At 41.7% G+C, this 27,504-nt stretch overlaps 1 long non-coding RNA gene across 2 annotated transcripts in view; it reads right to left on the bottom strand.

Moving 5' to 3' along the window:
- The window catches only part of LOC147911255 (uncharacterized), a 29,661-nt gene extending 5,947 nt beyond the window's left edge, over positions 1-23,714 (bottom strand). The window contains exon 1 of one of the 2 annotated variants that reach the window (XR_015551354.1): positions 21,605-23,714. This is a non-coding gene — a long non-coding RNA (uncharacterized LOC147911255). The remainder of the gene's footprint in view (positions 1-21,604) is intronic. The other variant, XR_015551353.1, reaches the window with a different exon arrangement.
- Between the last annotated feature and the right edge of the window lie 3,790 nt (positions 23,715-27,504).

Below are 27,504 nucleotides of genomic sequence, written 5' to 3'. Positions count from 1 at the left end.
CGGGGGAAAACAAATCTGTGATGCTGCAGCTGAATGAAGCAAAGGAGATACTCAATACAGTACAGGGATGAATATCCAAACAAGAGAAAACCATGGACCGAATACCAGAAACTCTTATTTCAGTCCTTTGAAACTAGACTCATCTGAAGTCCTAAGAAGTGTAATAGAGGAAACAGTCCTAAACAGATGATAAATAAGGACTTCCACAAAGAGTGGAAAGTCAGCCAGATCAAGTGCTCAGATCCTAGCTCAGACGTGTGGTGACTTCAGGCAACTCTCTTGCTCTCCCAGAGCCTGTTTCTCGATTATCATCTTCAATGCTGCCCTCATTCCTACCTCATCCATCATAACCCTCATCCCTAATCATCCATCATAATCCTCCTCCCTACCTCATTCTCATAACCCTCATCCCTACCCATCCATCATAACCCTCATCCCTAATCATCCATCATAACCCTCCTCCCTACCTCATTCTCATAACCCTCATCCCTACTCATCCATCATAACCCTCATCCCTACCCCATCCATCATAACCCTCATCCCTACTCATCCATCATAACCCTCATCCCTAATCATCCATCATAACCCTCCTCCCTACCTCATTCTCATAACCCTCATCCCTACTGATCCATCATAACCCTCATCCCTACCCCATCCATCATAACCCTCATCCCTACTCATCCATCATAACCCTCATCCCTACCTCATCCATCATAACCCTCATCCCTACTTATCTATCATAACCCTCATCCCTACCTTATCCATCATAACCCTCATCCCTACTCATCCATCATAACCCTCATCCCTACTCATCCATCATAACCCTCATCCCTACTCATCCATCATAACCCTCATCCCTACTCATCCATCATAACCCTCATCCCTACCTCATCCATCATAACCTGCCATCCCTACCTCAACACGATGTGCAGACTGGGCACTGCATTTATACTAAAGAAAGGCACCTCCTTGAAGAAGAGAGAGCATGAAAAGGCTCTGCACTAGAGGGGCAAGGCCTGGCCAGCAGACCAGCCTCTTTCCTCTATTACACTTCTTAGGACTTCAGATAAGTCTAGTTTCAAAGGACTGAAATAAGAGTTTCTGGTATTCGGTCCATGGTTTTCTCTTGTTTGGATATTCATCCCTGTATGCTATTGAGCATCTCCTTTGCTTCATTCAGTTGCAGCATCACAGGAATAAGATGATTCCCGTCTCCAGCTGGATCCAGCCTGGAAGAGGGTGCCTAGCGTGGCACTCGGAGCCTTGGCCGGAGCACAGCTCCCACTCACCTCCTCAGGCTGTGTCTGCAGGCCGTGCACAGCTGTCCATCTCCACAGCCCCACCCACCCTAAACACATGTTTAGAGAAGGGAATGGGATCATGTGGATGGAGTGCCCTACTTAAAGACTCTTGGAGCCAATCTTTAACAAGAAAAAAGGAGTAATTAATTAGAAAAAGGATATGATGATCCCTGGTGTCCGACAGTTAGTAGGCGCTGTATAAACAGCAGCTATTATTACCACAAATTATTCCTTCAGAGTTTTGAACTCAAAGGTTTCTTTCAATCAATAGCATACCTTAGCACAGCACAAGAATCCAGACTGGCCTTGCAATTTCACTGACACTGCCACACATCCACCACCGAGTCAAACAAACTACTTCTGTGGAATTGGTAATGACATAATTGAAACTGGGTTCACATTTGTTTAAATAGTATAGTTTTGATGAAATGAAAAGATTTTAGTAAGCGGCACACCACCTGTTAGAGGAAAATTTACAGAGGTCCCCCTACCCCACCGACTTCCTCACTTACCTGTAAGAAAGCCGTTTGGAAATGAAAAAAGAGAGGGAGAAAGAGGGAGGGGTGCTGAGTTTCAGTTCTGCACAATGGCACCTTTAACAAAGCTGCCAGCTCATCAAAAACCAAACAGCGTGGTTTGAAAAGCCTTTACTACTGCCAGTTAACACGCACAGGGCTCGGGGGGAACCAGAGCCTTCCATGACTCCGTATTTATAGATGCTACTGTTGCGCCAGACACGTGTCTCAGGTTCCTGAGGGCCCTGGGCGCTTCTGCCACGATGAGGGTGCCGGCACACGAGTTTCAGATGGGGAGAGGAGGAGGTAGGAAAACAAAGCTAAACACGCAGAAGTGAGCACCTAGAGGTCTTGGATTTGCTACCACTTGAAGAGGCTGGGCCTGACCTGTCTCGGTTATTCCATTTTAATTTACCAATATCTTCAATGTGGGGAAAACGTTCAAAATGCACAACGCTGCTGGCCAAGACAGTTTTTGTCTTTTTATTTGAAATTTTGCTACTTTGCATCTGCAGATGCCAAAAAGGTTAAACTTCCAAAGAGAGATATCAAAGGAGCTGAGTTTGTTTACAACTCTGATGGTGTAATCGAAACTCCAAATGCTCGAGAAACAATAACATTAGTGAGGTGAAGCCAACTCTAAATTAAAAGTCAGTGTTTCCATTACCCACTCTAACAGTGTTTTCTAGAGTTTATATAACTTGATCATTAAAAAATGCTCTAGGCTGAAAACCTGGTCTGTGTCAACCTTGGACTAAACCAGTTTGCAAAGCTCTGAAGTTTGTTTGCCCTCCTCTTTTATCTCTTTTCAAGAATGTATTACTTTAAATGCTACACATGAAACATAACCAATGTTATGATGAGCCAATGTTGTTGCTTGCATCACTCGTTTTTCACAAGAAATTGCTGATTTCTATAAACTCACTTTCATAGTGCCTATGGTTGGAAGTAAAGAGCTCAAATTTCTTTTCTAACTCAATCTTGAGCACATCCCTTCTCTGCTGGTTACTTCATCAAAAGTATTGGAATTTCAAAATGGAATGTTAACGTTTGTAGAAATAAACTTCAAATTAGAATTGAACTTGGTAAAAATGTTTACTTATTACTTCATCAAAAATATCGGAACTTCAAATTGGAATGTTCACTTTTGTAGAAATAAACTTCAAATTAGAATTTAACTTTGTGGAAATAACGTTTACTATTATGACTCTATCAGACTGGCTCTTCGTGGAACAGAATAGGGCTTTTACATAGGGATGTCAAAAAAGGAAGGAAGGACAATACATTAGATTTGGACATGCTCCAGTCATACTGCAGCGAAGAATAACAGTAGATGGCAATTGTGCATGAAGAAAAATATCTCTGAGACAAAGACAGAAATATCTTGGTATCTAGACACCCAACTATTTAGGCTGTGAGGTTAGGAGAGGCAGGTTTAACTCCCAAGACTGGGCTGCAAGGAATGCTTAGGAAGAAGAGGCACGTCAAGAGGCCAGCTCTGCCTGCACCCAAGACAGCCTCCAGCCTTCACCACTGAGGAATACAGACTTCTTCACGGTATTAATGTAGGACCCATCCAAAGGATCTAGGTAATCTGGATCCTTGCCTGGGAAGGAGGAGACAAAGCAAGAACAAACTTCTGTGTGTGTGTGTGTTAAGTTGGTATGTCTTTCTGTCTGTCTGTCTCTGTCTATATCTTATAGAGGAGACACACATAGAGTAAATACATTTATAAATGTGGGAAAGGGATTTTAACATTTCATATTACATTTTTATTTTGACTTTTGTAGAACTGTAGAAAATTATCATTTTGAATAAAAATAGAAATGCCTAGACTCTCTGGGTCAGAAGAAATGATGAATTTCACTTGCTAATCTAGACACCCTCCAGTGCAATCTTTTCTACAATATCACTCAGCACCTAAAATTATTTGTAGAAAGAGGTATGATATATATCTATAAACTCGAATTTTAAAAATCTCATGAGTTGTAATATATCCTGTGATTAAATACTTCCAATGATGGACAACTCATTATTCATGAAACAGCTTTTCATTCAGACAACACTTATGGCTCAAAAATCTTTCCTCAAGGTCCTGGAAATGCCTTATTAAGAAATACCCAAGGATTTTTTATTGCAAAGCACTACAAAATATCACTGCTAACATTTCTAAGTCCAAAAATATTTGAACCTAGCCAAATGCAATAAATAACATAACTAAAGTACCATTACTTAAACATTGTATTTTATCAAGTTTTTAATAACAAAGTGACTTTTACCAAACATTAAAACCACATCTTAACAATGGAACATTATTTAGCCATGAAAAGGAATGAAGTACTGATACACGCTACAACATGGATGAACCTTGAAAACATTATGCTAAGTGAAAGAAACCAGACACAAAAGGTCACATATTGTATAATTCTGTTTAGATGAAATGTCCAGAACAGGCAGAAAGCAAATTAGTGGTTGCCTAGGGATGGGTGGAGAGGGAATGGGGAGTAAGTCTTCATGGGTACTGGGTCTCTTTTGGGGTGATGAAAGTGTTCTGGAATTAGATAGCGGATGGTTGCACAACCTAAAAACCACTGAATTGTATTCCTTAAATGGGCAAATTTTATAGTATATGAATTATATCTCAATTTAAAAAACAATATCCATACCTTAAATCATAGATCTTAAATTAAAAGTCATTTTAATAGATATTATTATCCAAGGAACGCTGAACTCAATAAAATGAATACCAACTTTAGCTCTCCAAAGTTTAGCTCTCTTAAAGTTATGCAGTGAGGGATATTGAATAATTTATGAATATGGATTTTACTAAAGAATTTCTCACTATATTAATGTTAATACTCTTTGATCCATGAAGAATTTTGATCTCCTTTTTATTTTACAGGGAGCAGTATGTTTACTTCATATTACTTGTGCTTGCACTTATGAAAGATCAGGAAATTTCAAACCCGCAATGGGCTCCTCAAAGAAAAACTGACCATTCAAAACTGCTTTGGGCCAGCCCCATGGCTTAGCGGTTAAGTGCTCACGCTCCGCTACTGGCGGCCTGGGTTCGGATCCCGGGCAGGCACCGACGCACCGCTTCTCCGGCCATGCTGAGGCCACGACCCACATACAGCAACTAGAAGGATGTGCAACTATATCATACAACTATCTACTGGGGCTTTGCGGAAAAAAAAAGAAGGAGGATTGGCAATAGATGTTAGCTCAGAGCCGGTCTTCCTCAGCAAAAAGAGGAGGATTAGCATGGATATTGGCTCAGGGCTGATCTTCCTCACAAAAAAAAAAAAAAAAGCTTTAAAACTGCTTTTATGGTCTATTTAAAATATCTCAGAGTTTCTTTAGGTTTAACTTAAAACAGATGGATAGTATTCTATCTATTTGAAATGCTTCTGCTTTTTCAAATGACAATTACACATCCTACAAAAACTGAAGTAGAATTTATCCAATGGCAGGTTAATTTTGGAAAGATGATACTATCTAGATAAAGCCTACATGTGTTGACTTTTTCAGATCATGACTTCAAAATGTAATATGCAAAAGACATTATTTGCATATGAATGGCAATACAGAACTCCAAATTCGAAAAAGAAACTATACGTGTCATTACATTTTTCCCATAAAGACATGAAATCTCACATTATCCTTTAGAATAGGATTGAGGTCACCGTCGTACTATGTTATTCAACTTTTGTACCCTTATTTGTCATCTTAGAAATGGTACACGTCTCACCAGCTGTACTATAAGCTCCAGGAATTATATGTGTATCTTGATTTTTTAGATTAAGCCAAATGATAATGTCTTACATACAGATAGGGGCCTAATATCTAATATATGTTGAAGACTCATAATTAAGTTGCTTGCATTACCCAATTCTCCACGGCAGAGTTTCTTTATATGTATTTATAATATACTGGATTGCCAAATAACCAAAAATTGCCATGAATTTTATAAGGTAATTATTACATAGATTTCTATGAGTGTTATAACACATAGCTTTATTATGCACATACATAATATGAAAAAAAAACACCATAATATTCACAGTTGTAACCAGGTGCAATACAGTGTTGAGCTTCAATACTAGCCAACATGATGTGAAAAATGATGTGCAGAGAGGAGTGACATCAACATCTTGGTGGAGTGAGTTGCTTCCTCCATCTCTCCCTTCTAAGTTACAACTAAACAGACATTCATTAACCAACAGAGGATTCCCTACACAGCACAACAGGACACCTGAGAGATCCACGCAGCCATACATCTGAAGGTAGGTGGACTGGATCCCAGGGAAGCAGTAGAACTAGGTGAGTGGACCCCGCCTCCCCAGCAGCAGGGATCCAGATTGTGGGTCCTCATACAGCAGCCTGCATAACTGTAAGAGGAGGCGGGGGCAGCCCAGCCCATGTGCAAGTGCTTTCAGAGTGGTGGCCCAGCCCACAGGAGCACCCATCATGCCATGGCGGCCCTGCCCGTAGGAACACTTGCCACTGAGTGGTGGCAGCTTAGCCCCCACAAAAGAGCCACGCCCACCAAGCACAGCAGCTCTGCCAAACCGCCTGGAAGCGCAGCACCGGCCCATGCACAAAAGAAAGCACCATTCCCACCTAGCACAACAGCTCAGCCACAATCCCCTCATGAGCATAGTGGCTCTGCCCACAGGAGAGCAACCCACCCTCTGGGCACAGAGGCCCTGCCAGCACAACCTACTGAGTGGCCATGGCCAGCCTGCCCAAAGAGCAGCCCTACAGGCACAACTTCCAGCAGACATGGCGGGATCAGAAAACACAGCTCCTGCTCCCCACCCAACAGTGGTGGGTGGAATCAGTGACCTGATACTACCACAGACGTGCTGGCAAAGGATCAAATGATCAAACACCATGAAGAACTAGAGTAACACTGCAGAACAGAAGGAAAATAACAAGTCTCCAGAAACCAATCCTGAAGTCACAGAAATTTACAATCTAAATGACAGACAATTCAAAATAGTTGTCATAAAGAAACTCAATGAGCCACAAGAAAACTCAGAAATATAATTCAATGAGCTCAGGAATAAAATTAATGAGCAAAACGAATACTTCATTAAAGAGACTGAAACCCTTAAAAAAACTAGGAAAATTGGATACGAAAAACACAATTAATGAGATAAAAGATAATCTAGAAACCATAAAAAATAAAGCAGACCTTATCAAGGAGAGAATAAGTGACCTAAAAGATAGAAATCTAGAAATGCTTCAGGTAGAGGAGGAGACAGAAATAAAATTTTTAAAAATGAAGAAATCCTTTGAGAAGTATCTGACTCAATTAGGAAAAGCAACATAAGGATTAGCAGTATTCCAAAGGAAGAAGAGAAGGAGAAAGGAGCAGACAGCTTATTTGAAGAAACATTAGCGGAGAACATCCCAAACCTGGGGAAGGAACTGGACTTACAAGTACATGAAACCAGTAGAACTCCTAATTACATCACTGCAAAAAGAGCTTCCACAAGGCATATAACACTAAAACTGGCAAACACCAATAACAAAGGAAAAATATTAAGGGCAGCAAGGCAAAAGAAAATAACCTACAAAGGAACCCCTATCAGGCTTTCAGCAGATTCCTCAGCAGACACCTTAAAAGGCTAGGCGAGAATGGAACGATATATTCAAAATACTGAAAGACAAAAACTTTCAACCAAGAATACTCTATCCAATGAAACTATAATTCAAATACGATGGAGAAATAAAAGCCTTCCCAGATAAACAAAAGCTGAGGGAGTTCATCACCACTAGACCTGCCTTACAAGAAATGATGAAGGGGGGGCTGGCCCGGTGGCATAGCAGCTAAGTGTGCATGCTCCACTGTGGTGGCCTGGGGTTCAGATCCTGGGCGCGCACCCACGCACTGCTTGTCGAGCCGTGCTGTGGCAGCGTCCCACATAAAGTGGAGGAAGATGGGCACGGATGTTAGCCCAGGGCCAGTCTTCCTCAGCAAAAAGAGGAGGATTGGTGACAGATGTTAGATCAGGGCTGATCCTCCTCACAGAAAAAAAAAAAAAAGAAATGATGAAGGAAGCCTGCCTACCTGAAACAAAAAGGCAAAGGTGTGCAAAGCTGTGACCAAGGAGACAGACAGACAAAATCAGAAAACTGCAGCTCCATTTCAGAACAGGTTAGCAAACACTTAATTATAACATATAAGATAAAGAAAAGGAAAGCATCAAAGATAACTGTAAACACTTCAACTTATTCATAAACTCACAACACAAAAAAGAATATTTGTGACAACAATAACTCAAAAGGAGAAGAGGAAAGAGATGGAACCTGCTTAGGCTAACGGAGATAAGTGGCCATCCAAAAATAGACTATCTCATCTATAAGATCTTTAATACGAACCTAATGGTAACCACTAAGCAAAAAATCAGAGCAGAGCCACAAATCGTAAATAAAAAGAAAACCATCACAGAAAACCACCAAATGGAAATGGTAGACAGAAATACAAGGAAAAAGAAACAATGGAAATATATAATAACCAGAAAACAAGAGATAAAATAGCAATATTAAGCTCTCATTATATAAATAATCACTCTAAATGTAAATGGATTGAATTCTCCAATCAAAGGACTCAGAGTGGCTGGCTGGATTGAAAAACAAGACCCAAAAATATGCTGCCTCCAGGAAACACATTTCTAAAGACAAACACAGGCTCAATGTGAAGGCAAGGAAGATGATACTCCACAAAAATGTCAATGAAAGGGAAGCAGGTGTTGGCATACTTATATCAGACAAAGAAGACTTCAACATAAAAGAGACAATGAGAGACAAAGAGGAGCAGTATGTAGTGATAAAAGAGACATGCTACCAAGAAGACTTATAACACTTATGAATACACATGCACCTAACACAGGAGCACCAAAGTATATAAAGCAACTATTAACAAACCTAAAGGGTGAAATCAACAACACAATAATAGTAGGGGACCTCAACACCCCCCTTACATCAATGCATAAATCATCCAGAGAGAAAGTCAACAAGAAAATAGTGGCCTTAAATGAAACACTAGACCACATGAACTTAACAGATATATATAGAACATTCCATCCAAAAACAACAGAATATACATTCTTCTCAAGTGCACAGGGAACAATCTCAAAGATAGAATGTTGACAGACTGTTTCCCCTATGTTTGGAAACAAGGCAAGCCTCAATAAATTTAAGAAGATTGAAATCATATCAAGCACCTTTCTGACCACAAGGCTATGAAACTAAAAATCAACTACAAGAAAAAACCTGAGAAAGTCACAAAGATGTGGAGACTAAACAACATGCTACTGAACAACAATTGGATCAATGGAGAAATCAAAAAATACCTGGAGACAAATAAAAATGAAAACACAACATAACAACTCTTATGGGATGCATCAAAAGCAGTACTAAGAGGGAAATTTATAGCAATACAGGCCCACCTCAACAAACAAGAAAAATCTAAAATAAATAAGCTTAAACTATACCTAACAGAACTAGAAAAAGAAGAAAAAACAAAGCCCAAAGTCAGCAAAAGGAGAGAAATAATAAAAGTCAGAGCAGAAATAAATGAAACAGAGACTAAAAAAACAACATAAAGGATCAATGAAACTAAGAGCTGGTTCTTTGAGAAGATAAACAAAATTGACAAACCCTTAGGCAGACTCACTAAGAAAAACAGAAGGGTAAAATAAAATTAAATGTCAAAGAGAACAAATTACAATGAATACCACAGAAATACAAAAGATTATAAGAGAATACTATGAAAAAATATATGCCAACAAATTGGATAACCTAAAAGAAATGCATAAACTCTTAGAATCACACAACCTCCCAAAACTGAATCAAAAAGAAATAGGGAATCTGAATAGACCAAGCACAAGTAAAGAGATTGAAATATTAATCAAAAACCTTTCAAAAAACAACAGTCCAGGACCAGATGGCTTCTCTAGAGAATTCTACCACACATTCAAAGAAGATTTTTCACCTATCCTTGTCAAACTAATCCAAAAAACTTATATAAGATGGAATGCTTCCTAACTCATTCTATGAGGCCAACATTACCCTGATACTAAAACAACAAGGACAACACAAAGAAGGAAAATTACAGGCCAATATCACTGATGAACATAGATGCAAAAATCCTCAACAAAATCATAACCAGAAATCAAATACAGCAATACATTAAAAGGATCATACACCATGATCAAGTGGGATTTATTCCAGGGACACAGGGATGGTTTAACATCTGCAAATCAATCAATGTGATATACACCACATTAACAAAACGAGGAATAAAAATCACATGTTCATCTCAATACATGCAGAGAAAGCATTTGACAGGATCCATCATGTATTTATGATAAAAACTCTCAATAACATGGGTATAGAAGGAAAGTACCTCAACATACTAAAGGCCATATATGAAAACCCCACAGCTACCATTATACTTAATGGTGAAAAGGTGAAGGCCATCCCTCTGAGAACAGGAACAAGATAAGAGTGCCCACTCTCGCCACTCATATTCAACATAGTACTGGAGGTTTTGGCCAGGGCAATTAGGCAAGAAAAAGGGATAAAAGGAAACCAAATAGGCAATGAAGAAGTGAAACTCTCCCTTTTTACAGAGAACATGATTTTATATATAAAAAACCCTAAAGAATCCAGCGGAAAAGCATTAGCAATAATGAACAACTACAGCAAAGTTGCAGGGTACAAAATCAACTTACAAAAATCAGTTGCATTTCTATACACTAATAACAAACTAGCAGAAAGAGAAGTTAAGACTACAATCCCATTTACAATCACAACAAAAAGAATACAATATCTAGGAATAAATTTAATCAAGGAAGTGAAAGTCCTATACACTGAAAACTATAAGATATTATTGACAGAAATCAAAGACATAAAGAAATGGAAAAATATCCCATGCACATGGATTGGAAGAATAAACATAGTTAAAATGTCCATATTACCTAAAGCAATCTATGGATTCAGTGCAATCCCAGTCAGAATCCCAATGACATTCTTCACAGAAATAGAACAAAGAATCCTGAAATTTATATGGAACAAAAGATGCTTAATAGCCAAAGCAATCCTGAGAAACAGAACAAAGCTGGAGATATCACAATCCCTGACTTCAAAACATACTACAAAGCTATCGTAATCAAAACAGAGTGGAAAACAGACACACAGATCAATGGAACAGAATTGAAAGCCCAGAAATAAAACCACACATCTATGGAGAGCTAATCTTTGACAAACGACCTAAGAACATACAATGGAAAAAGGAAAGTCTCTTTGATAAACAGTGTTAGGAAAACTGGACAGCCACACACAAAAGAATGAAAGCAGACCATCATCTTACACCATACACAAAAATTAACTCAAAATGGATTAAAGACTTGAATGCTAGACCTGAAACCATTAAACTCCTAGAAGAAAATATAGGCAATACACTCTTTGACACCAGTCTTAGCAGCATCTTTTCAAATACCATGTCAACTCAGGCAAGGGAAACCAAAGAAAAAATAAACAGGATTACATCAGACTAAAAAGTTTCTGCAAGGCAAAGGAAACTACGAACAAAATGAAAACACAACCCACCAACTGGGAGAAAATATTTGCGAGTCATATATCCAACAAGGGGTTAATTTCCAAAATATATAAAGAACTCATACAACTCAACAACAAAAAACAACCCAATGAAAAAATGGGCAGAAGATATTAACAGACATTTTTCCAAAGAAGATATACAGCTGGCCAACAGGCACATGAATAGATGTTCAACATCACTAATTATTAGGGAAATGAAAATCAGAACTACAATGAGATATCACCTCATGACCATCAGAATGGTATAATTAACAAGACAAAAAATTAAAAATGTTGGAGAGGATTTTAGAAAAGGGAACCCTCATACACTGCTGGTGGGAATGCAAACTGGGGCAGCCATTATGGAAAACAGTATGGATATTTCTCAAAAAATTAAAAATAGAAATACCATATGACCCAGCTATTCCACTGCTATTTATTCAAAGAACTTGAAATCAACAATTCAAAGAGACTTATGCACCCCTCTGTTTACTGGAACATTATTCACAATAGCCAAGATGTGGAAGCAAACCAACTGCCCTTCAACTGATGAATGGATAAAGAAGATGTGGTATACATACAATGGAATACTACTCAGCAATAAAAAAAAGACAAAATCGTGCCATTTGCAACAACATGGATGGACCTTGAGGGTATGATGTGAAGTGAAATAAGCTAGACAGAGAAAGACAAACACTGCATGATTTCACTCATATGTGGAAGATAAACACATGGATAAAAATAACAGATTAGTGGTTACCAAAGAGGAAGGGGGTTGGGGGCTGGGCAAAACGGGTAAAAGGGCACATATGTATGGTGACAGAAAAAAACTAGACTATTGGTGGTGAGCACAAAGTGGTCTATATAGAAACTGATTAATAATGTCCACCAGAAAATTTTATAAGGGGGTTCTGCCAACTTTGAAGGCACAGATAATCCCTATCTTATAAGAGTAGTACCAGAGAGTAGAAAAAGAAAGAAATCTGCCTAAAATATTTTACAAAGTTACTCTTATTTCAAAGTTACACAAGGCTAGAAGAGAAGAGGAAATTATAAGTCCATCTTACTTATGAACACAGACACAAATTATTAAAAAACGATATCTGTGGATTGCTGGGAAGATAATGGTGTAGGCGGACTCTGAACTCACCTCCTCCCATGGACACAATAAATTTACAACTACTCTTGTAACAATTACCCGTGAGAGAGAACCAGAAACTAGATAAAAAGAACCCCCACAACAAGGGACAGTGATGACTGAGGTGGAAGAGGCAGAAATTCCTTTCTGGAGAGGAAAAAGCCACATTCCAGCCATGGTGCTTCAGCCGGGAGTAATCTTAAGGTATGAAGCTTTCCTGGGAGGAACAGGGGATCTGAGCAGGAGAGCTTTGCCACAATAAACAGCTTCTGAACTCAGCACAAGTGAGACAGGTGTTATAATATCTGGCTTTTCTGGTGGTTAACAACAGCAGGGAATAAACCCAGAAAAGCTATGGAATGTAAGGGGAAAAAAAGCCTGCTCTTAAAGGGCCCACACACAAATTTACCCATTTTGGAAAGCAACCTAAAATCACCAGAAAGAAAGGTGCACAGTCCTTTGGTGAAAAAAGACTTACTTGATAGGCTCTGGGTGCATCTTGGTGAGAGGTGAGACCTCCCCAGGCTGGGACCACTTCCCGGGGGACTGAGACATTGGTGGCAGCCATTACTGTGACCTAGTACACGTGTGCTGACACAGACGCTGGCAGACACCATTGGAATCCTTCCCTTGGGCTGTTAGCACAGGGGTCTGCCCCATCCAGTAGAGAATCAATTTAATCCAGCTCAGCCAGGGCAGGCAGCCCACCCTAGGGAGTGGTCCCACCTAACAGCATGCCCTCAGGCAACTTGTGGGCCCCCATAGGTGGGGTGTGTGTGGCCTCTGTGGGGCAGGGCATGTGTAAGGGGCAGGCCTGCACTGGTGGAGTGTGTGTGGCCTCTGCAGTAGGGCGACTGAGTCCACTTCAGTGGGTCATGGCAGGCACATGTGGCAGGACTGTGTTGACAGGGTGTGTGGCCCTGCGGCCCGTGGGGTTTGTCAGCTGCAGCAGACTTGTGCTTCTCAAACAGCCACAAAGAAGATCTGCCCCACCTTCCAAAGCCTGAAACAATTGTACACTGCCATGCCTGGGGCCAGCCCCACCCAGCTGTGCTCCTGAGAGAGCTGACAACACCCTTGCAGGACAGAGGCCTAAAGCAATTATGAGTGCCTGAGTCTAGCAACCAGCCATGCTGGCGGCCTATTCACTTAACAGAAAAACTGCAGCAGGAATGTGCTATTAAACCTTGCAGCCAACTGTGCTGGGGCTCCCCACACCTGATAAGGTGACTGAAGGGACCATAGCAGCTACACACAGCTGAGCATTACAACCAGGGGGACAGCCTAGCCTCCCCAGCACCTACAGCAAGAACAACTCTGCCACAACAGAAGGACACAGCAGCCCACAGAGGGGTCACTCCTAGAACACTTTGAACTGGTGACGAGAGGGAAGCACACTGCTGGGCCTCATAAAGCATATCTTACATAAATCCACCTCTCCAAAATTGGGAGATGTAGCTGACCTACCTAATACAGAGATATAAGCACAGAGAAAGAGGCAAAATGAGTAGACAAATGAATACGTTCCAAATAAGGACAAAAACAAAACCCCAGAAAAAGAACTAAATGGAACAGAAATAAACAATCTACCTGACAAAGAGCTCAAAGAAAAAGTCAGAAGGATGCTCACTGATTGGGGAGAAGAATGGATGAACTCAGTGAGAACCTCAACAAAGAACTGGAAAATATAACAAAGAACCAATCAGAAATGAAAAATAAAATACTGGAAACAAAAAATTCACCGCAGGGACTCAATAGCAGAGTAGATGGTACAGAACAATGGATCAGCGAAACAGACAAAAGACTAGAAGAAATCACCCAAGCTGAACACATAAAAGAAAAAAGAATTAAAAAGAACAAGGACAGTCTAAGGGACATCTGGGACAACACCAAGTGTACTAACATTTGTATTATAGTCATCCCAGAAGGAGAAGACACAGACAAAGGAGCAGAGAATCTATTCAAAGAAACAATAGCTGAAAATGTTCCTAACCTAAGGAAGGAAACAGACATCCAGGTACAGAAAGCACAGAGAGCACCAAACAAGATACAGCCAAAGAGGCCCACACCAAGACATATTATAATTAAACTGTCAAGGGGCCGGCCTGGTGGCGCAGGGGCTAAGTGCACACACTCCACAGCGGCGGGCCAGAGTTCGCAGGTTTGGATCCCAGGTGCACACCAATGCACAGCTTGTCGAGCCATGCTGTGGCAGCGTCCCATATCAAGTAGAGATAGGGCATAGATGTTAGCCCAGGGGCAATCTTCCTCAGCAAAAAAGAGGAGGACTGGCATTGGATGTTAGCTCAGGGCTGATCTGTCTCACAAAAAAAAAAAAAAAAAAGTCAACAATTAAAGATAAAGAGAGAATCCTAAAAGCCACAGGACAAAGGCAGCAAGTTACATGGAAAGGAAACCCCGTAAAGCCATCAGCTGAATTCTCAGCAGAAACTTTAGGCTAGAAGGGAGTGGCATGATATATTTAAAGTGATGAAAGGAAAAAACCTACAGCCAAAAATACTCTACCTGGCAAGCTTAACATTCAGAAGAGAAGGAGAGTTGAAGAGTTTTCCAAAGAAGCAAAAACTATAGGAGTTTATCAACAATAAACCAGCCTTACAAGAAATGCTAAAGGGACTTATTTAAGTGGAAAAAAAAAGACCAGAATAGGAACAAGAAAGTTACCGAAAAATTTAAGAAAAAATCACTGGTAAAGGCAAGATATACAGTAAAGGTAGCAAATCAACCACCTGTGAAGCTAATATGAAGGTCAAAAGACAAAAGTACTAAAATTATCTGTTTCCAGGATAAGAGAATAATGGATACACACACACACAAAGAGTTTACATATGATATCAAAAACATAAAATGTGGGAGGAGGGAAGTAAAAGAACAGAGCTTTTAGCAAGAGATCAAACTTAAGACACCATCAACTTAATATAGATTGCTGTACATGTAGGTTATTACATATGAACCTCATAGTAATCACAAATCAGAAACCCATAATAAATACACAAACAATTAAGAAAAAGGAACCCAAATATAACACTAAAGAAAGCCATTAAACCACAAGGGAAGAGAGCTAGAGAAAAAGAAAGGAACAGAGAAGAACTACTAAAACACTCAGAAAAAAAGTAACGACATGGCAACAATTACATACTTATCAATAGCTACTTTAAATGTCAATGGACCAAATGCTCCAATCAAAAGATACAGGGTGGGCCGGCCCCATGGCTTAGCGGTTAAGCGCACGCTCTCCACTGCTGGAGGCCCGGGTTCGGATCCCGGGCGCGCACCGACGCACCACTTCTCCGGCCATGCTGAGGCCATGTCCCACATACAGCAACTAGAAGGATGTGCAGCTATGACATACACCTATCTACTGGGGCTTTGGGGGAAAAAAATAAATAAATAAAATTTAAAAAAAAATTCTAGCTCAAAAAAAAAAGAAAGATACAGGGTGGCCAATTGGCTATAAAAACAAGACCCATATATATGCTGCATACATGAGACACACCTCAGACCTACACACACTCACAAACTGAAAGTGAAGGGAAGGAAAAAGATACTCCAAGCAAATGGCAATGAAAACAAAGCTGGGGTAGCAATAATTACATCAGGCAAAATAGACTTTAAAACAAAAACTGTAACAAGAGACAAAGCAAGGCACTACATAATGATCAAGAGACCAATCCAACAAGAGGACATAACACTCATAAGTATCTATGCTTATAGTAATGTAGGAACACCTAAATATATAAAGCAATTATTAACAGACATAAAAGGAGAAACAGACAGCAACAGAATAATAGTAGAGGACTTGAACACTCCACTTACACCAATGGATAGATCATCTGAACAAAAGATCAATAAGGAAACATTGGCCTTAAATGACATATTAGACCGATGGACTCAGTACATATATATAGAATGTTTCATCCAAAAATTGCAGGACACACATTTTTTTCAAATACACTTGGAACATCCTCCAGGATAGATCACATATTAGGGCACAAACAAGTCTCAATAAATTTAAGAAGGCTGAAATAATACCAAGTGCCTTTTCCGACCACAATGGTATGAAACTAGAAATTAACTACAGGAAGAAAATCAGAAAAGCCACAAATATGTGGAGGTTAAAGAAAATGCTACTGAACAACAAATGGGTCAATGAAGAAAATAGAGGAGAAATAAAAAAATACATGGAGACAAATGGAAATGAAAATATGACATGCCAAAATTTATGGGATATCGCAAAAGTGGTTCTAAGAAGGAAGTTTATGGCAATACAGGCCTACCTCAACAAACAAGAAAAATCTCAAATAACAATCCAACAGTGCACTTAAAGGAACTGGAAAAAGAAGAACAAAGCCCCAAATCAGTAAAAGAAAGGAAGTAATAAAAATCAGAGCAGAAATAAATGAAATAGAGACTAAAAAGAAATAGAAAAAAATGAATGAAACTAAGAGCTGGTCCCTAGAAAAGATGAACAAAATTGACAAGCCATTAGCTAGACTCGCCAAGAAAAAAGACAAAAGGCTCAAATAAATGAAATCAGAAATGAAAGAGGAGAAATCACAATGGAAACCTCAGAAATACAAAAGATTATAAGAGAATACTATGAAAAGCTATACGCCAACAAACTGGCTAATCTAGAAGAAATGGATAAAATCTTAGAATCACACAACCTTCCAAAACTGAGTCAAGAAGAAAGAGAGAATTTCAATAGACCAATGACCAGTAAGGAGATCAAAACAATAATCACACACCTCCCCAAAAATAAAAGTCCAGGACCAGATGGCTACCTGGTGAATTCTACCAAGCATTCAAAGAAGACTTAATACTTATCCTTCTCAAATTCTTCCAAAAAACTGAAGGGGACAGGAAGCTTCCTAACTCATTCTACCAGGGCAACATTACCCTGATACCAAAACCAGACAAAGACAACACAAAAAAAGAAAATTACAGGCCAATATCACTGATGAATATCGATGCAAAAATCCTCAACAAAATACTGGCCAATCAAATACAATACATTAAAAAGATCATACACCATGATCAAGTGGGATTTATTCCAGGGATGCAGGGATGGTCCAACATCCACAAATCAATCAACGTGATACACCACATTAACAAAACGAAGAATAAAAATCATATGATCATCTCAATAGAAGCAGAGAAAGCATTTGACAAGATACAGCATCCATTTATAATAAAAACCCTGAATAAAATGGGCATAGAAAAAAAGTACCTCAACATAATAAAGGTCATATATGACAAACCCACAGCTAATGTCATTCCCCATGGAGAAAAACTGAAAGGTATCCCTCTAAGAACAGGAATCAGACAAGGATGCCCACTTTCACCACTCTTACTTAACATAGTATTGGCAGTCCTAGCCAGAGCAATCAGGCAAGAAAAAGAAATAAAAGGGATCCAAATTGGAAAGGAAGGAGTGAAACTGTCACTATTTGCAGATGACATGATTTTATATATAGAAAACCCTAAAGAATCCACCAAGAAACTTTTAGAAATAATAAATGAATATGGTAAAGTTACCGGATACAAAATCAACAAACAAAAATCAGTTGCATTTCTATACACTAGCAACAAAGTAACAGAAAAGTTAAGAATACAATCCCATTTACAATTGCAACAAAAAGAATAAAAAACCTAGGAATAAACTTAACCAAAGAGGTGAAAGATCTGTACATGAAAACTATAAAACATTGCTGAAAGAAATAGAAGAAAACACAAAGAAATAGAAAGATACTCTGTGCTCATGGATTGGAAGTATTAACTGAGTTGAAATGTCCATACTTCCTAAAGCAATCTACAGATTCAATGCAATCCCTATCAAAATCTCAACGACATATTTCACAGAAATAGAACTAAAATTTATACGGAACAACAAAAGACCCCGAATAGCCACAGCAATCCTGAGAAAAAAGAATAAAGCTGGAGGCATCACACTCTCCGATTTCAAAATATACTACAAAGCTATAGTAATCAAAACAGCATGGTACTGGCACAAAAACAGACACACAGATCAAAGGAACAGAATTGAGAGCCCAGGAATAAACCCACACATCTATGGACAGCTAATTTTCAATAACAGAACCAAGAACATACTATGGAGGAAGGAAAGTCTCTTCTATAAATGGTGCTGGGAAAACTGGACAGCCACACGCAAAAGAATGAAAGTAGACCATTATCTTACACCATACACAAAAATTAACTCAAGTGGATTAAAGACTTGAATGTAAGACCTGAAACCATAACACTTCTAGAAGAAAACATAGGCAGCATGCTCCCCAACATCAGTCTTAGCAAAGTATTTTCAAGTACCATGTCTGACCGGGTAAGGGAAACAAAAGAAAAAATAAACAAATGGGACTACATCAAACTAAAAGTCTTCTGCACAGCAAAGGAAACCATCAACAAAATGAAAAGACAACCTAACAATCGGGATAAGATATCTGCAAACCATATATCTGATAAGGGGTTAATATCCAAAATATATAAAGAACCCATACACCTCAACAACAAAGAAACTAACAACCCAATTTAAAAATGGGCAAAAGATCTGAATAGACATTTTTCCAAAGAAGATATACAGATGGCCAGCAGGCACATGAAAAGATGTTCAACATCACTAATTATCAGGGAAATGCAAATCAAAACTACAATGAGGTACCACCTCACACCCTTCAGAATGGCTATAACTAACAAGACAGGAAATAATAAGTGTTGGAGAGGATGTGGAGAAAAGGAAACTCTCACACACTGCTGGTAGGAGTGCAAACTGGTGCAGCCCCTATGGAAAACAGTACGGAGATTCCTCAAAAAGTTAAGAATAGAACTACCATACAATCCAGCTATTTCACTGCTTGGTATTTAGCCAAAGAACATGAAAACACAAATGTGTAAAGATATATGCATCCCTCTGTTCATTGTGGCATTATTCACAATAGCCCACACCCAGAAACAACCTAAGTGCCCATCGAGGGATTAATGAATAAAGAATATGATATATACACAATGGAATACTACTCAGCCATAAAAAAGGATGAAATCTGGCCATCTGCGACAACATGGATGGACCCTGAGGGTATTATGCTAAATGAAATAAGTCAGAGGGAGAAAGTCAAATACCATATGATCTCTCTCACAAGCAAAAGATAAAAACAACAAACACATAGAGACAGACATTCGATTGGTGGTTACTAGACTGGAAAGGGAGAGAGAGGAAGGCAAATGGGATGATCAGGCACTTGCGTGTGGTGATTGATTGTAATTAGTCTTTGGGTGGTGAACATAATGTAATCTACATAGCATTTAAAATATGATGTACATCTGAAATTCATATGATGTTATAAACCAATGTTACCACAATAAAAAAAAAAAGATGTCTGCTCACCAACTGAAATAGCATAGTAAAAGTATAACACATCTTAATAAACCAGAGTTTATTGTAGAAAAACAAGTGTGGCTTACTATTAATAAATCTATAAGTGTAAGTCACACACTAATGGGCTCATATCATGATTTTCTCCATGGACACAGAAGAAGCATTTCATAAAGTTCAAAATCTATTCATAATTAAAGAAAATAGGGGCCGGCCGGGTGGCGCAAGTGGTTAACTGCAAGCGCTCTGCTGCGGCGGCCCGGGGTTCGCCGGTTCGGAACCCCGGGCACGCACCAACACACCGCTTGGCAAGCCATGGTGTGGGGGCGTCCCATATAAAGTGGAGGAAGATGGGCACGGATGTTAGCCCAGGGCCAGTCTTCCTCAGCAAAAAAAGAGGAAGATTGGCAGATGTTAGCACAGGGCTGATCTCCTCACAGAAAAAAAAAACGAGGGGGCTGGCTCCGTAGCTTAGTGGTTAAGTGCTCATGCTCTGCTACTGGTGGCCTGGGTTCGGATCCCGGGCATCCACCAACGCACCATTTGTCCAGCCGTGCTGAGGCAGCGTCCCATATACAGCAACTGGAAGGATGTGCAACTATGACATACAACTATCTACTGGGGCTTTGGGGAGGGGAAAAAAAAAAGAAAAGAAAAGAACACTCAGAAAACTAGGAACAGAAGAAAATATCCTTACTATGATAAAGGATTTATACCATAACTAAAGCAAACATGCTGTTTGTGGTGGACTTTTAGACATAACCCCGTTAAGGTCAGAGAATGATCAAGGACACTTGATACTCTTGCCACTTAACATATCACTGGGTGTCCTGGCCAATGTCATAAGATAAGAAAAAGAATGAAGAGTTGTAATACCTAGAATTGTTTGCATGTAATATGATCACATGGAATTATTTACAGATGATATTATCTTCAATGTAGAATGTGCAACTGAATCCACTGACAACTATTAGAACAAATACAAGAAAATGATTCAGATACATTATCATCTTACAAAAGTCAATATAGCTCCTCTTCATTAGCAATAATCAAATAGAAAACAAGATACCACTTAAATTAGCACCAAAACCTTACTGTAATGGTTTTGCCAGTGTGTCAGTTTGGCTAAGCTACAGTCCCTGGTTATTCAATCAAACACTAATCTAGATGTTTTGTGAGTTTACAGAAGTGATTGAAGTCCATTATCAACTGACTTTAAGTAAGGATATTATCCTTGATAATCTGGGCAGGCCTGATTCAATCAGCTAGAAGACCTGAAAACCAGGCTGGGGCGTGTCGGGGGGAGAGAAGGAGAGAGAGACAGGAAATTCAGAACCCTGTGGACAGTAGCTTTGGCCTGTGCCCATGAATTTCAGCTTGCCCAGGACCATGATCTTCCCTTCTTGACAGCCTACAGCCACAGCCCCCTGACCAGGGATAACACCACCACTCCACCCCGCACGCGCGCACACAAGTTAGCCTCCCTGCGCCCAGCAGGACGGCCCGGAGTCCTTCATTTCATCTGTCACACTTGCGGGGAGAGATGGCCTCGGCACCTTCTGCTCTACCGTGCGCTGTAGGTCTGGGGACAGGAGGGAGAAGGAGACTCTAGTATGATCCTCAACTGTACCTGAACCGCCTTCCAGCCAAATTTGTATCCATTGTGCACAAGTCAGTATTTCAGGAAGGAAAATCCATGTGTGACTCAATTCAACATAGTCTCCAGCACATACTGGTCCCAGTGACCCGGACTCTGCAGCTAGACGGTTAAGAGAGACTCTGATGGTGCGCCCGAGTGCCGGCAGTGAGAGGGCCAGGCTGTGGCACTTGGGACAGCGCGCGTCCGACGCCGCTGGCACCTGGACCGCGGCGAACCGAGTCCCGGAGCACCAGAGCCCTTAACTTTGGTTTGCTCAGAAGCCCTCACGCCAGGAGCCCTCTTCACCCTTCCCAAGTAACCTAGGCGAGCGGACCACACTCACCTACTGCCAGGCAGATGGGGAGCAGCACCCTGAAGATGAGCCCGCACACCACTTCCGAGGCCATCGCGTCGGTCTGGCGAGTCCAAGCAGAGGGGCAAGGCTCGAGGGTTATTAGGGATGGGACGCCAGGCCCATGCCCGCCTAGGGCCTCCTGCAGCCGGCGGCTCGCAGCCGCCCGGGCATCGCCCCGGCAAGGGCCGCCGCGCTGAACCCCCCGGGGGCGCGCTCACCCGGCTCTCCGCAGCCCCTCACCAGGCTCTCGGTAGTCCCCTCACCAGGAGCCCGAGCCCCCACTGCCAGCCCATGCAGTGGAAAAGCCCCAATCTGGCGGCGGCGGCTTCTTCGGCGGGGGGCCGGGACCGGAGCCGTGGAGGAGGCACTTTGGGAGGGTCCTGCGGGGCGGCGGCGAGGAATGGGGGTGAGAAGGGCGTGCTGCCCTCTCGCCTGGCTCCTGGGGCTTCGTTCCGGGGCGCCGGCGCCGCTTCCTCCGCGAACCCCTCTGAAGCCAAAGTGCCTCGGCTGCCCGCCCCGGCCCTCTGCCCACGCGGGCCGCCGCGCGCCCCCCTCGGGCCGGGCTCTCGGAGCTGCCCGCGCGCCCAGAGCGGCCCCGCGGCGGATCCCCGAGCGGCGGCGCAGCTCAGCCTCTGCAGCCCCCGGCTTCCGGCCGGAGGGACCCGGGCGGGAGAGGCCAGGCGCGCAGAACCATCCCCAGAGCCCGGGGCTCGCGCTCTCGGTCCGCGAGTGGCGCTGCGAGTCCCTCCCTCACTAGATGGAATCCTGCGAGCGTGGGCAGAAATCGACAGGAAAGCGCACAACTCCCTCCTCCACGGCCTCAGTTCAAAAAAATAAAATGAAAACCAAACGCCGTCCAGATGCCAGCGCGCCCCCGGCCCGCCACGGTGCAGCCTCACCCCTGCGGCGCAGCCCCGGCTCGCGGGCGGCCGCGCACTTCTCCACCTTCAATGAAACTTTCCAAGCCACACTCAGGGACGGGCGTGCTTCTGGGCCAACGCGACGGCGGCTTCCGGTTGGCGCGGGGAGCCCGCCCCTGCGCGGCTCCCAAGGCGGGCGCAGTGCACCAGCGCGAGCAGTGAACCCCCACCCGCCGCGCCCGCGCGCAGGAAGAGGCTCTCCAGTCCCGTGGACTTGATGCATTTGTTCGCCGCTGCGTTGCGTCTTCCGCCGCTGCTCGCTCTCACAGACCCGCAGCTCCGCTGGGTCTTGTCATTCTGCAGACACTGAATGCACACCTCCTGGCATCCTGTCCACATGGTGTGCCCTTGAGCTTACCCAAACCCAGGGAATCGTTTAATGTTCGAGGAAAAATGCACAGATGCAGCACGAGAGTAGTCAGAGGCTTGAACAACTTTGTGGGACTGTCACTCGTGCTAGGTCCACAGGTACCCACTTGCATTGAGTAAGCAGAATAGAACCGGAATTAAACCAGAACAGCGACCCTGTCCATCTTTAACCTTGTGAGAAGTTTCCACTCTGAATGGGCTCTGGGACATTCCGGGTCTTAACAAGAATGAGCGTCTTCCTTCAGACGTGCATCCACTTTGTACATTTTGGGGAATTCTTGTTTCTGCCTCAGGTTTGTTTGTTGCTTGTCATGGCTCCTGGGAAAGAGAGCATATTGTTTCCCTTTTCTCCTAATAATCTCCTTTTTTCTTGTTCCCTAGATAGGGTCTAGAGAAATCTGATTCTACCTAGGAGACGCCAGTGTGTCTGGGTCTCTCATTTCACGATTATCCAAGAGTGGGGAGATCTGCTGGAACACTGACCACAAGGCAGATGATCTTCCTACGTGTAGATCCATTCAGAATGGTCTGAATGGGAGGACCATTCAGAACTGGCATTTCCATCAAGAAGACAGAGAGGGAGGAACTTGACGTCCATTCGACACCAGCATTCTGGGCTTGAATTGGTTGGAGATGGAAAAATCTGCTGGTGAAAATTATGTAACTCTTGGTTGTCTGTGTTAACCTCCCTTTTTAAAAATACAATAAGTTTATGTTTTGAGCTCAGATGCCTTTACAAATTCGCTGAGAATGGCAAACTGTGATCCATTACTTTTTATGAAAACTGGAGGCAGCAAAATCTTGTGAAGACACCTGAAACTTAGATCATCCAAGTACTCTGGAGCCCTCAAGAAGCCTGGGTATCTAAACCTCCGATGTAGTCGTGAGCCCAACTGTAGGGCTGGAGGATGGAGGAGACCATCAGAGCTTAAATTATCTGCAGATCACTGACTGCTACCAGGAAATGTTTTGTGTTCTGTAGAAGCCTGACATAAATCTGCACCCATCTTCCCACAAGTCCAGCATGTTGATGCTCATAGGTGGTGTCCTCTCTCTCCCTCTCTTTCTGGTGCAACTTGTTCTTGGGACCTACTGAAGAGGTCACAGTGTCCTCCTGAATTTTAAATAATATTGTGTCACCACATGAATCCTCAGGTTTCTATGAATATTTTGTCATGTTCTTGGTAGGCTTCCCATGTTAATGACTGTCTAGGTTTCTTCAGAAGAACTGTCTTGGATGCCTGTTAGGAGACACGGAATCCCAGCAGATAGGCGGTCTTACCAAATACACTTCTTGCTTTCTCTTCCACGTTGTGTGCCGATTTGGCTGTTCACTTTTTAGAGATTTTTAAGACCTGCATCCCACTTCTTAGTCTTACCAACACGTGCACGCAAGGGGGTTTCAGTTGTCTAGACTACACCTATGAAGGGTTCTCCATGCTGGCTGCATGTTACAGCCACCTGGGGAGCTTTTTATAAAATCTAAATGCTAGGTCTCCACATCCAGAGATTCTGATTTACTCCCCCCACTGCACCCCGCCTACAACATCTGTATTTTAGTGAAAGCTCTCAGGGAGTTTTCAGGTGTGCAGTCGGAGTAGAGAACCACTGTCCTCATTCACATATCAGAACTCAGGAAGAGTGCCATTGGTTTTCAAAACTAGTGTCACCAAAACAAATCCACCTTTCTGGAGCTATATTTTCACTCTGGGGTCACATATGCATGCATATCAGGAGCCAGTGGCTTTGTCTGTACCCGGGCTGTTTTACCCTGACATTTTCCTAATCTGAGGTGCCTCTAGCCACCTTGAGGATGTCTTCTGGCATTCTCCTTACACATGTTCTAATATGACATTTTTAGATATATAAATTTCTATATTGCATTTATAAATCACAATATTTGTTTAGAAGTTATTTTAGTTAGGAGCCACATAGTTTTTTGCTCTTACACTAGAAAAAACTTGGAAGCAGAATGGAAGCCTTTCTTCTTTTTGCTAATATAGTCTGAGGTTGCAATTTTTTTAAGTTGTCAATTTAATGTTTACAGCAGAAGTATTTTCAAGGTCTCCAAATTCCAAAAGTCTAGATGACTTCTAATAATTTATAGGAGACAACACCTTGTTACTCTTGTGCTAAAGAGGTTCTCCCCTGTGGACTCTCTTTCCACAGTCATCCACAATGAAAATGCACAAAACCCTGTATGTATTCCCCACTTCACTGTCTCTGACATCTGGCCCTTACACAAAGTCTTCCTGCTGGGTGTATGTAAAGTTTATACCATAGGAAGATCTCATATGAAAATAAAGGAGCATGTAAAATTATATTTGTTTTTTTGTAAGGTTGACACATAAAGGAAGAGATTATGAATTTGTGGGGAGGGTGCTCTGTTGAAGTTGGTGACTTGCCTTAGGCACACAGGCACCCAGATGGCTGACACTAAAATATGGAAACCATCATTGATTATTCACAGCCAACACCATGAGCAGATCTTTCTCTCAGGGGTTGTCTAGCTGCTTTCTGTGTGTTTGCTCCAGGAGCCTTTGAAGAGGCTGCTGATTTTAACATCATTTCATCCAGAAAGGCTTATCAAACTGTGGGAAAAGTTTTAAGGAGGGAACTGGAATTCAGGGAACAATTTAGCAGTGACATTTAGAAATTCCAAGCAAGTTACTAAGCGAAAAAATTACAAGTTTTCTTCTTTACCTGTAACCACTGAAACAGGAAAAGCCTCCTTGTCTATATCCTAGTAGATATTTACTAATTAATAAATGCACATTTTAGAATGATTTAGAGTCCAGTTGTATTTGTTTTAACTCCATCAGAGTCTCTTCAACAGCCATGGAAATGTTAATATGCTTAGTAAGCCTAAGTGATTTTCATTCATTGGTCCTCTGAAGAGATTTCAGATGTGTGTATGCATGTGCGTGTGTACAAGTTTTGTAACTGGCTACTTCTCATTAGTAACATTAGCCTATAACTGGGACTCGTGGACCCATTCAATGACTGTTGAGTCAGCTAGTTTGAAGCTTCATTCACTTATTCTCCTGCAGTGCCACCTTTTGGCTGACAGTGTATTGAAAAAATACAAGGACTTAAGAGTTGAAAGCAAACAATTAGGCACAATCAACAAATATCTCTTGCGGCCAAGATATGCTGATAGGCTCAGAAATACAGCAATGAGCAGAACCAGCACAGCCTGCCATCATGAAGCAGCCATCTGGTAAAGACATTAATCAAATAATTATCAGTAACCACGTAAACAATACATGTGTGCAGAGGACTAAACAGAAGTAGCAGGCATTATGGGAGACAATGAATGGTGACCCTAACTTACTCCCAGCGATGAGATAAACACTGGGGGTTTTCCCAAGATTCTTTTAGGTCCTTCCAACAAGCATTTTGCTTGTTTGTTTTGGGATGTGAGGAAGTGGCCACTCTTACTGACATAAACGTAAGACACCAGTCCCCTCTCCCCACGTCTGAAGCAAGACCTCCAGGTCAGAACCTGTGTGGAGAGGGGCTTCATCTCACCACCACAGAGCCAGCCCCAGGGCTCGCTTTCTCTCTCTTTCCATTGGGGGAAGATGTGCCTCTTTTTATATTCTGTTAGAAAGCTGAGAAAAGTAGACATTTTATTTTATTTTTGTGAGGAAGATCAGCCCTTAGCTAACATCCATGCTAATCCTCCTCTTTTTGCTGAGGAAGACCAGCTCTGAGCTAACATCTATTGCCAATCCTCCTCCTTTTTTTTCCCCAAAGCCTCAGTAGATAGTTGTATGTCATAGTTGCACATCCTTCTAGTTGCTGTATGTGGGACGCGGCCTCAGCATGGCCGGACAAGCAGTGCGTCGGTGCAAGTCCGGGATCCGAACCTGGGCCGCCAGCAGCGGAGCGCATGCACTTAACCGCTAAGCTATGGGGCTGGCCCGCCACAGCATCTTTTATTTGCCATTTAAAGTTGTTCTATGTGAAGAAAAATTAAAAATTTAAATTATTAGCATGAATTTAACTATAAGTCTTTATATCCTGCAATGCCAGTTTGAAATGCAAATAGAAGAGCATGTAACTCATATGGAGAAGTATTGAAATCACACAATTCGTGTTTTGTAGCTTGTACATGCTTTCCTATTTTGTTCTTAGCAAATTGTTGACATGCTGCACAAAACTAATTCAACTGTTTTTATTTCACTTCTTGGTACACCCACCTGCTACCAGCACTCTATACTCTCCATTTACTGATGAGTGAG

This window comes from Ceratotherium simum, unplaced genomic scaffold (assembly GCF_057802395.1).
Source record: "Ceratotherium simum simum isolate JZ-2026a unplaced genomic scaffold, ASM5780239v1 HiC_scaffold_44, whole genome shotgun sequence".
In the NCBI taxonomy this organism is placed as follows: domain Eukaryota; kingdom Metazoa; phylum Chordata; class Mammalia; order Perissodactyla; family Rhinocerotidae; genus Ceratotherium; species Ceratotherium simum.
Note: the sequence above shows the minus strand (reverse complement) of the source record. Positions and strands in the feature narration are given on the sequence as shown.